This window comes from Arachis duranensis, chromosome 1, assembly GCF_000817695.3.
Source record: "Arachis duranensis cultivar V14167 chromosome 1, aradu.V14167.gnm2.J7QH, whole genome shotgun sequence".
Taxonomy (NCBI): domain Eukaryota; kingdom Viridiplantae; phylum Streptophyta; class Magnoliopsida; order Fabales; family Fabaceae; genus Arachis; species Arachis duranensis.
Genome location: NC_029772.3, coordinates 104,925,506 through 104,938,398, shown reverse-complemented (window position 1 = coordinate 104,938,398; position 12,893 = coordinate 104,925,506).

Here is a 12,893-nt window from a genome sequence, read left to right as displayed (position 1 = left end):
AGCATCAGCTAGATACATCCAACTTTTGAAATTGCTTAAGTGATGTTTCGGGTCTGTGGTTCCGTTATAGAGGTTCATATCAGGACTTTTGAAGTTTCTTGGAACTTTCACCCTCATTATGTCCTCACTGAACGGGTCCTCTCCTCCCAGGGGCGACTCTTCTCGGTCGCCGCAGGAGTTTCGACTTTTAAGGGAGGATTCAAGCTTCAAGAGTTTTTCTTCCAACTCTTTTCGTCGTTCTATCTCTTCCCTGAGGTTTCGCTCTGCCTCTTGTTGTCGTTCTAGTTCCTGTTTCAGTTGCTCCAAACGACCTTGGTGGCCGTGGACCAGCCCCATTAGCTCAGTTGCATGGGGTGGCCCTTTCTTTCCTGACTTTCGTCCCTCCGAGGAATTTACCTTTGGGTTCTTAAGCCCAGAGGTGCCTTCTCTATGCTGGTCATTGGTTCTTTGGTGAAGGGTCTGGTCCGTGTCATTATTTTCGGTATCTGGATTTTCTTGTTCGGAATCAGACGCTGTATGACCATCTTCTAGTGAGTTGTCCGCCATTACAGGTTGATCTCTCGGTTCTCCGGTAACGGCGCCAATGTTACGTTGGGTAACCGGAGATTAATGGGCTGGACTCGTTGGGTTGGCCCAATCGTCTGGGGAAGGAAGCCTTCGAGCGGGTTTGCACCTTTAGGGCCTCCGTCCGACTTGTACGTGTGAGAGAATGGGGGGTGGTACCTGCAAAGACACTCCGATGCCTAAATCAGCAAGGATGTGAGCAGGTCTAGAGAGTATTGGAACTTAGAGATACCTGAGGGGTGTCAGTGTATTTATAGTGGTGAACCAATAACCACCGTTGGAGTAGTTTCACCTTTTAGGGTGGATAACCGTCCCTTTATCTTAGGGAGGTTACGATATGGCTTCTGGAAGTGGATTGAGAGATTTTAGGGGCAGTTATTATCTGCCAGCTAATCTCTGTTTCCGACTTCGTTGGGTCAAGTCGTGGGGAGCACCGACTTCTTAAGAGAAGGTCGGTGTACTGAGGTGCCCATCCTTGTGGGTTGGATCTGTCGTTTGGACCTGGGTCTTAGCGTTAGGCCAGGATATGAATAGAAAGTATAAAACAAAAGCAAATATAAACAAATTTTTGCGTGAGCGACATGTTAATTATGAAATATAATTATTTATGTATTTTTTTAATTAATTTTAATTTTTAGAAAAAACAATTTTATAACATTTATGCAATCTCAAGTTAGGACCTTCTAAGTGCATCTTTACACAATATGATAAATAATTAAAAAATAATATTTGTATTATTTTTTATAATTTTTTGTACACTTTTTTTATAATATAAAGACAAATATTTTGTTTTAATTTTATTTTTTATTAATTATTTTTAATACATATAAAAAATAATGTATATTACATTAGCTCTAAATAATAGCCGCCTCAAATTTCTCTTTTGCAACATATTCTTTCTTTTAGAAAGGCTTGAGATAATACAAAATTTGGTCCCTGAACTTATATGCGAGTCTCAATTTAGTCTTTAAAGTTTCAATTGCCTCTATTTAGTCTCCAAACTTTGTGAACATAACTCATATTAGTCCTTGAAATAATTTTCAACGTACAAACGTTATTGAAACACTGTTGTGACAGTCGGATGACACACTAAACTTTGTAAAATGATGTCGTTTTTATTTTGGCACTCAAATAACCCCAAAACAACATTCTAAATGGTGTTTATTAAAATTTTACCTAACAAAATAAGTAATACAATGCCCTTTTTGAGCTATTTAAATGTCGAAACTAAAACTGCATCATTTTACAAGTTTTAACGTGATATGTGATAGTCTACAACAGTGCTCTATTAACGTTTGTATACTAAAAATGATCTCAATGACTAATATGAGGCACATTTATAAACTTCAGGGATTAAATAGAAGCAATTAAAATCTCAGAGACTAAATTAAGACTCATGTATAAGTTTAGGGACCAAATTGAGTATTATTTCGAAAGACTTCGTGTTATCAAAGGGACCATATTTATTATCTGAGATGCGACTTTGATTTAATTTGGGCCTAATAGGTCGGTATTTGGAGTCTATTTAGGTCAATCTAGATCATAAAATTGTCTTTAATTTTAATAGCAACACCTTATTCAGACGGTTGAGTTGATTTGATCATTAATTAGTGCTAGGTTGAACTACCAAATTGTATTTAAAATATCTTGACGTTAATAAAAATATTTTTAAATTGTAATCGTAAAAGTTATTTTCAAATAATTTTAAAATGTACAACAAATATTTAACCATGATCAGAAACTATTTTGTTAATGAAAAAACATGATGTGATTCACTTGTCACATAAAAAATTTTATTTATCATATTATTTTTTATTAATATAAAATGTCTTAATTTACAAGTGTATATTTTTATTATATTTTTAAATAATTTAAAAATATTTTTATTAATTATAAAATTTAAAAATATTTTTATCAATTATAAAATAATTTAAGTGTATTTTTGATAATTTATCTTAGATGTTATTATCAAATTTGGTCCAAAAGTGTATGTGCCCGAAAAAGAAAAAGAAAATAGTTGAAATCCAATTAATTAAAAAAAACCGTCTGGCCGCTATGATTGACATATGGTGATGATGAAAATGAAGTTGAAATTGATATTGAGTATTGGTTGGTATACGAAAATAAACTATGGTCTGAAATGGAAATTACAGAAATAGAATTGTTATGGCGAGTCCACGAGGGCACATTGTAATTTGCTAAGCAGAGAAGTGGACCATACAGATATTAAGTGTTTTGCTGCCTTTTCTGATAACCACATGCTTTGCTACTTATATGTATCTTATATTCAACATCACACCCTGCCCTCCACAATATATATCTATCTATACATATTTACTTATTTCTTTTTCTATATCTTACATAACCAAACATAATCTCTATAAATTAATATATGAATACATTTTTTGTATTTTAATCTGTGTATGAATGTACTATACATATTAATTAAATGTCAATCAATATTATATATATGCAGGAGGACTTATTATATTAACGTAAATGTCTAACCCATTGTCATATTTCTCATTCAATCTGTTAATTTGAACAACAATATTTAAAAACATAATAAAAAAGTTAACCCAAATCAGCTTAAAATCATTTTATTTTACATTAAATTTTCTTATTTTATATTTTTTTATAAATATTAAATTAAATAAAATAATTTTAGATTTATTTTAGGCTTTTAGCTCTGTCCTGTCAATAACATTACTGTAATGTGAACTCTTTTAGTATGTGTTAATAACTTTCTTTTAACTACAAATATTTTTCTATGGAAATAATTCTATTCAAATTGGTTAAACTTATTTAGGCAGTACATAAAGCTTTTATTTGTATATCTAAAATTTGAAAAATGAATAGATATATGGTGGTACAACTCTTAGAAGCAGCTGACCTACGTGTTTGCTATTGTACAGTAATTTCCCAATTAATTGGACAAGCTAAGGTTTCTAACAACCCAACGTAACCCCAACAATATATCAGTAATCTCTGAGCCCTCCAGTCAATGCATGTTTGGTCCCACAAATATTATATAAATGTAAAGGATTTAACCCAATGTTTAATAATATTCAAAGTATAGTGGACTGTGGACATATAATATAGTTATGACCTTTTTAATTTACAGAAAAAGAGGGAAGAATTTGATAAACGGATTTTTTTATTAATTTATTAATTAGGGGAGAGAGAGAGAGAGAGGACGGTGACAGTGGCTAGAGAAATTAATTGGTGTGAGTTGTGTTTGGTAGTTGCTGTCATTCACACTTGATAGAGGACTCAGATTCCACTATCTAACCCTTTCTTGTCACCACAATTCACGACTCAAATATCTCTTTCTCTCCTCCAATACTTTCTTCGTCAAATCAATTCTTAAGTGCACTAATTAATTACATCTAATGAAACAATTAGGGTTTGATTGTTTTGCATTTTTATTTTTGTTTTCATTTTCAATATTTTTAATTTTTAAAATTTTGTAAAAAAATGAAAATGAGAAATAAAAATATAAAACAAGTAAAAAAATTTTTGTTTTTACTATTTTTTCATAAAATCTTAAGAATAAACAATATTAAATATAAAAAAGTTAAAACATAAATCAAATGCATATACATGGTGTAGATAAGTTTAGTCTAGTCTAGTCTAGTCTGTAAGTAAAAATTTTGTTATCCTTTTACTTTGGTTAATTACTGGGTGGCATGTGTGATGAATTATTAATTAATTTATCAAATGATGATATAATTTAAGGATTTTGTAATTACATGTAGACCTTTGGTTTATTAAAATCTTGAGTCATAACGTATATACAAAATATTAAAATTAATCATATTATTTTTTGAAACTGAATGAACCTCTTACTAAATTTTGTAAAGAGAATCAGAAAAAAACAAGTTTGAATTGAATTAATCAAACAAGGAAACAGTGTGATAATCAATCATAAAAGTAGTGTAAAAATGAAGTAACAAGTTAAAACCATATGAATTATAAATATGGTTAAAATAAACAAAATGAATATATATTATGTGTGTATGTGTAGCTAGGAAGATCCAATTATTAATAAACAGTAGAAAGATAATGCTACTGATGTGCAGACAAAGAAGGATATGATACAATAATATTTAGCATGGATCCATCCATCTTAGTTGGCAACAATGTCAATTTTGGTGAACATCTGAACCCTTTCCATGGATTGGCCAAATGCCTCATTAGTTTAGACAGTTGGAATCTCGGTGTTCATGGAGCTGAACAACTTTCATATTGATATATTTACATATTCTTATTATTAATTTATAATTTATATATAACATATGTCTGACCATTCATTCTTATGCCATGACAAGAACCACTCCCAGAGATATATAATTGATGAGTGCACATCACTTTAGCAAGTTATCTTATCTTTGTTCCTTAGTGATCTATCTTAATAATGCAATGATATGGATTTGTTAAAAATATAATCATTTATGTGTTTTTTTATTAGTTTAATTTTTTTAAGAAATAATTTTATTATATAGTTTCGAAATTTTTATCATCGAATAATATAGAGTTTAATCATTATTATTTCTCAAATTAAAAAAAATATTATAAAAAAATAGAACCTATACATAAAAGTTTACATAAATCTAAAACAAATTTAATTTTTGTGTGAAGAATCTCCTAAAATTAAATGAATTTAGAAATTTTGAATTTTCACTTTTGAAAAAAAAGTATGATCTCTTACTTTTAAATAATTTTTCTCTCATATTTTTTGTTAATATTATCTATAAAATAAATAATAAAAAATTATATTTTATTTTTTAAAATAAAATTTAAAATTTAAAAGATTCAAATTCTAGTATTATATATGCACTTGATCGTATTAGTGCTTCATTTTTTATTTTTAAAAATTCATATGATTAGTTATAGTCCATCTTATGTAATTAATTTCAAGAAGAATAAAGCATTGATATGAAATTCTTTTAATTTTGAAAATTTTCTTGATGGTGTGAATATGGAATAGTTAGAGGAGGGAAAAGAGAAGGGGGTGTGCAGGGTCACATCACTTTTTTTGTTAGCATTTTGCCTGCCGCTATTGGGCACTTTCATGAAAAGTAGAGCCCAGTGAATAACTGTGAGAGGGGTAATTTTGTAAAAACAATGCTCTTCATAATAGCATATCTCACGTAAGCTACTGTCGCGTGGCAAGCACTCTCCTATGAGTGAGCCATACAGGACCCATTCATACTGGAAAATTCGTTCCCAATTAATTGGATTTGTGATATCAAAATTCAGCAAGTGATGTTACGCTTTTTAATTTGAACATGGAAGGAAAGGAGGTGTTGGACTCGTATATAGAGAGAAGAGGTGCTTATTTTATCTCGTTGTGGGATCAGAGAAAATGGACGATTCGAGTTACATTTTGCTCAATAAATTTAGCTAAAACAAACAAAACAGATGATCCAAGTTGTATGTTTCAGATTTTAAATTCCATCAACTGCAAATCGAATCATGCGATTTGTGAAGCAAAATTTTATTTCTAAAAAACTTGCATGATCCGAATTGTTCTATCTTTGACTCAAAAAAATTTATTCCATATTTTTGTTTTATATGTCATAACTTCACATATAAAAATAGCACCCAAACCTTCTATATCCATAAAATTAGACCTATGATGTTAATCCACCAAATAAAAACACCATTCTATCTTCAAAGGAAAAGATTCTATCCCACTACAATTCATCAATGATCATCATAGGTTAGACTGTTAATAGAACTATAGAAAAGTTAAATTTTATAATTTTATTAAGTGGGAGTTCGTTTGATGCTATCAATAAATTTGAAGTTGTTATGTTTCAAAATGGTACTTATCACCGATACACATTAAAATATCTATTATTTATTACTCATTACATATATAATAGAATTTTAAGTGATTTAGTGTCTAATTTTTTTAAAGTATTTTTTATTTTTTACAATATTTTTTTATTCAACAGGTTAATATTAATTTATCGTAAAATAAAATTTTATTTAAATATTTGTTATTGATCAATAAAGTACTAATTTAAATTCTTAATACTTACTTAAACGAACTAATAAATTTATAATTTTTTTATTTTAATCACACATATTTACCATCTTTATTAAAATTAAATTTGTTATTATTATTTATATTTAAGTTATAAAAATTTGGATTAATAGATATGTTAGTGTCTATAATGCATTAGTAATAATAGTATAAGAGTTCATGTCAAAACTAACTAGAAATAAGCAAGTTGGTCTCTTCGTAAGAATAAGGATACTCGTTCAAATATTAAGAAGTGCAAATAAAGATAAAAAACAATTAATATTGTATTTTCTACAATTACTTGTATAGGGGGCGGTGTGTTTGTTCATAGATTTTGGGTGTCTCATATATATATGAATAAATAGAGAAATTATTCATAAATTTTGGCTTTTAATGATCGAGTTTTATAAACAAATGGAGAAACATATCTGCCTACAGTGATTTACAAGACTTTTGGCAAGCCCATTTCTCTCCCATGATTTACACGTAATTTATTTTATTTATTAAAAATACCATTATTTATTATCAACTGGATCTTCTGTGACTTAGATGTCGTCATACAATATGATGATCATGATTCGAAGAAATGATAATTACGTTTTAATTTTAACTTCTTTTTTAGGTAGAGGTGCTCCTATCCTATATATTCTCTCATTATCCTACTTACTCATCCAACATCTTAGAGCATGCTGGGCAATTATGAATCATGATGATAGTGTTAATTTAGATTTATCTAATCTAATAATATATATTAATATACTATAGGAAGTGTTTTTGGTAGGTTAACCACAAAAAACTCTTTTGAAATATTTTAGATGACAAAAATAACTTTAATTTTTATTATTGATAAAAATATCTTTAATTAATTTAAAAATATTTTAAAACTGCTCATCTATAAAGATAGACGTGGTCTATTAACATTTTAGTGTAATGTGACAAACATAATAATTTATGTGGAAAGAAATTATAAAATGTATAGTTCGTATCCTCCTTTTCTGTTATTTTTTTTCAATTTTTTTCTTTCTTTTTCTTTCTCACTCACCTACCCTCTAACTTATCATTTACAGTATCTTTGTCAGTTGTAACACAACCGACAACGAACCACCACCTCTTCTTCTTTTTTCATTTTTTCACACTCGTTTTTTCTCTTTCGCATCTTAACTATTAATATAGCCATCATCACCTTACAAAACCTTTTTCTTAACAAGAAATTCTCAATTTCTCATATCCCAAATCACCCTTATTCTTAACCAAAAGTCCTCAATCTCTTAGACCCAAAATCACTATATTTCATTGAAGTGCTTTCACAGAATACTGGGAGGAAAAGAAGAGGATAGATAGTCACGTTGGGACTGCAAAAATAAAAGAAACAGTATTACTATCTCAATTACAAAACTTTAATTCCCAAATTAAACACAATCTAATCTAAAATCACTATTTTCTTAGCCTCCACCCCTCCATTTTTGCAGCGCTATAGCCACCACTGCTGTCAAAGCTTCGTCTTCTTCTCTTTCCAACGCCAGAAACTATTGCATAGCAACCAGCAACCATGACAACACAATAAAAATCAACAAAAAATGAAAAACACATAAAAGAAAAAGAGAAGATCTGAGAATAAAGAAGAGAGAGAATGCAATGAAGGATGAATGACTCAACAGCGACAACACCAGCAAGGACGACCCCACATTCTCTGCCTCGCATGTCACTCTTCCCAATGGCCTCTCTTCGGTGAACTCTCTTTTCTTTGGAATCTAATGGTGGCAGTAGTCTAATCGACACTAGTGATGGACGAGGCTCGGCAACGACGAAAACCACCCAACCCCTCATTCTTTTTCTCCGTCTCTTCTTCACCTGAAGTCTCTCTCTCTCTTTCTCTCTCCTTTTCCGTCTCTAATTTTGTCTCTCTCTTCCTTTTGCGTCGACGGCGACGACTCTCAACCTCTTTGACACTGCATCTTCCTCCTCTCTTTCTTTCTTCTTTGTTTCGTTCTCAGCCACTTTTTTCTCTTTGTTGTTTTATCCTTACTCCATTTTAGTGTGTGTTATGTGAATTAGAGTATGTGAGTGAGAGTGAGTGAGAGAGAAAAAGATGTCTAGAGTTTGCCACCTCATTTATTTTTGTTAATGAAAAATCTCTTTCTTTATGGATTAGTAGTTTTGGTACATTTTTAAATTAACTAAAGGTATTTTTGTCGATAATAAAAATTGGGTCACTTTTGTCAGCGTTATAATATTTTGGGGGCTTTTTGCTGATTAACCTGTATTTGGTATGGCACGTATGAAAATGACATTCCAAAATGTTAATTACAGACCGGGCACAGGTAAGTGCATCATTCTTAACGCCATTCAAAAGACAATAATGGACTTGAATGACGTGCAGAAAGTCTAAAACACTACAACAAAGATGCTAAGTCTCGTCAGATTTAGTGTCATAGAGTAGCCGCCGCTTTACTGATCGGTTAGTATTTGATTAGATTAGTTTTAGAAAAATTTGAATTGTAGCTTCAATTTATATATTACGATAATTATTTTTTGGATGTTATTTTTAATTTTTTTATATGAAATTTCTTTTTTTTTTTGGTTTATATATTTATTTTTATTTTTATTTGCTCCCGGTATAATTAAGAAAAAATACAATAGTTGAGTTAAAAAATCTCACAATCATTATCATTATTATATTATTTTACAAGGGATAGCATTATGATGCTAAGAATGCTGACTTAGTGCGTTTTGATGTCAGTATGCATATTTCTCTCTCTTCAACTTATTTTAGGAAAGTATCATCTTTATAATTATATAAAAATTAGTATTTAATGAATAATTATACTAATTATCAATAATTTTTATTTTTAATCATATATAATTAGTATTTATATGCTATTTATATTAATAGCACATTTCTCTTCTTAACTTATTTTAGAAAAGTATCTTTTTTATAATTATATAAAAAGTAACATTTAGTAAATAATTATACTAATTATCAATCATACATAATTAAAATTTATATGATATTTATGTTAATAGCACCTCTCTCTTCTCAACTTATTTTAGAAAAGTGTCTTCTTTATAATTATATAAGAATTAACATTTAATAAATAATTATACTAATAGTCAATCATTCTAACTATCAATAATTAAAATATAATTGTTAATCATCATACATAATTATCCGGTGATGAAAAATATACGAGGGACTACATTGATGCACTTTTTTTTAATCTGGGAGACTAAATTGTAGCAATTGAAAAGTCAGAGACTAAATCAATACAACTTGCCAATCTCAAGACCAAAATGGGACTTAACCCCTGGATCTACTCATATATTATGACCAACCCAATGGAATGTGGCTAAATTTAGTTTTTTTAGGAGGAACTCCATTTTTTATTGAGCAATTGCTTCCAAGAAACTTTATAAGCCAAGTTCAAATTTTATCCCCTCAATGTTTTCTATGTCTGCTAGAAAATTTTTGAAGTAGAGTATATAATGAGATTGAGTTTCTTCAATTTAGGTTTAATTTTCAACATAGTTCTGAACACTGGACCAGGCCAGTCGGTTGAACCGGTTCGACTAGAAGCCAGAGGCAATTGCAGTTCAGTTTAGTAAACAAAACTGTTAAATCAGAAACCGTTTGAAAACTGCTGAACTGGTCGAGAACCAGTCGGTTGAACTGAACCGGTACCCAACTGATTTTCCAAAACGACGTCGTTTAGTTATTTTTAAAAAATAATTTCAAACACAGGTTCGGTCGAACTCTTCTCCCTCATCATTCTCAGATTCTCAAAACTAAAGAACAACTCCCTCAAAGGAAATCCTAGCCTCCTCCACTGCCACCGCCATTGTTGTTCTTCTCACTGCTGCTTCCGTCGCACTCAAGATCTTTGTCTATTCGTCGTGCTCCAACCCCTCTTCTCATTCGCCAGTTGCCAGATTTTTTGTCGTCGTGCTCCAACCCCTCGTGCTGCTCAGTCGCGCTTTGACCGCCATCCCTCATCGTCGTCCGTCGAGTCGTCCTCGTGCTTGTTCCTCGAAGCCTCAAACCCATCACCGTTCGTCTCATCGTTCTCTAAGCCTCCAACCCTCCCCATATTCACCAATCGCCAGTGTCCATGGGCCTTATTCTGCCGCTTTTTGCCTGTGGTTTGTCGTCGTGGTCATAGCTAGCTCCCTGTCGTCGTGGTCGCATTTAAATACTCTTCCTCAAACTCTACTTACTTTCCTTACTTAGCAAAGGTAATGGTTGCTCTGCTTAGTGCTCAAATCTATTCTTGGCTGATTAGCTTTGCTTTGTCACTACTTGATAAAGACTATGTTTGTCATTGCTCAAATTTCATTATGTATCACTCAATTAAATGGTCATTTGCAATATGTTGTATTTCTAAAGATTTGTTATTGCTGCTGTAAAATCCAGTGGTGCACTTTATGCTATTGGTGGATATAGTGGAGTTGATTATTTGAATTAAGATTTTGGGTTCACTTTTACTTTTTTCATCATATCAATAATAGATATTATATTTTCTTTCAGTATCAGTAGAGTGGCCCTTTTTAATAACTTTAAGTCTGCTAAAAGAATTGACCCTAAGAAACTTTCATGGACTAAAATACTAAACATGAATACAAGGCGAGACTGCCACTTAATAGTTGTGTTGAAAGAAAAATTGTGACTCAACTTTTCTATTACCTTCAATTTTAATTTTGTTGTTCTGTTAGAGACTAGCACTATTTTCTTTCCTAGGAACAACTTATGTGATTATTTTTGCATTGTTATGAACTTATTCATTTACCTTGTAGAAGCATACACTTGGTGACTGATTTTGCTGCTGTTGTTGTTAAAGAGTTTATACATGTAATTGAAGGAGTCAAGGTTGGAGAGTATAGAAATAAGAGAAGAAGGACCTAGTCAAATTTCAATTAATCAAAAAAATCAAGATTTGTTAAATCTGTTTGTTCTCAATAGGTGTTGAGTTTCTAATATTAGGAATTGGTGTTTGCTAGTCTTGGTCAATGTATATAAAGGGTATAATTTTAAAGTGTGAGAATATATATAGAATTCTATTTTTATCTTGTATAGTTTTATTGTTCATTATTGAATAATTGTAGCTTATTCTCTTTTCCTATTTTTTTTTCTGCTACTACTTCATTTTTTTTGCGTTTTTTATTGGGTATATGACTATCCCAATATCTTTTCAGAGAGAACATTATATAAACTGTATATTTGTCTACTAACACTAATCTTAATTGTAATTCATCGGCACTTATTCTATATGTTGTGTTAATTGAACGTATCTATGTATAATCTTTGGTATTTGTTATGAATTTATCTATTAATTAGTTATTTATTTATATTTTATTTATTATTTTATTATAAAACGGTTATTTTAGTTAGATCACAGTTAAATCTTAAACCAATAAATCAGTGAACTAGTAGTTAGAGTGGTTTAATGACCGGTCTGATTTTTAGAATCTTAGTTTTTAAAGAATTATGTTAGCCTTGAAAATACAATTTAAAAGAATAGTATTGTGTTTAAATGTTCTTTTTTTAAATTTTTCGTAATCAAAATATTTTTATAATATATTGTGATTTTTTTTCAGAAACTACCGTCTTCCTGGTGCCTCAATGCAATGTCATTGATAGGAATAAAGATCAATTTAGTTTCTTGGCATGACTATTCTATATCTTTTCGCATTACATAAATAGCGAATAATGACGCTTGTTTAACAAAATGATGATCTGAATTTGCACGAATTCCAAATATTTAAGGTATGACATTATTTCAGTTAGTTGTCGTTTCGGAAATGGCTATAATATATTTATGTTTAAGGTCTAAAATAGCTAATATATTATTTAAATAATTTTGTTCTAATATTAACATTTAATTAGATTAGTTTTAGAAAATTTTAAATTGTTACTTCAATTTATATTTTACGGCTATTATTTTTAGATATGTTTTTTTTAATTTTTGTTAATATAATTTTTTTTCTGTTTATAAATTTATTTTTATTTGCTCCTAGTATAACTAAGAAAAAATTCAATAGTTAAGTTAAAAAATATTGCTAATAGTACATTGTACTTTTAAATTATTAATCTAACAAAAACTAACTCCTGAAAAATACTATTCGTTGTACTAAAATTTTTTATTGACGTAATAAAATATCTATACAAAATAATTTAAGATATGACAAATATATTAATCAATTATGTGAGGTTATTATAAACAAATAATAAATAATGACTTTATTTGTGTATAATTTTAAATTATTAATACACAAAAAAAATTCTGTAAAATATTAACAGTTG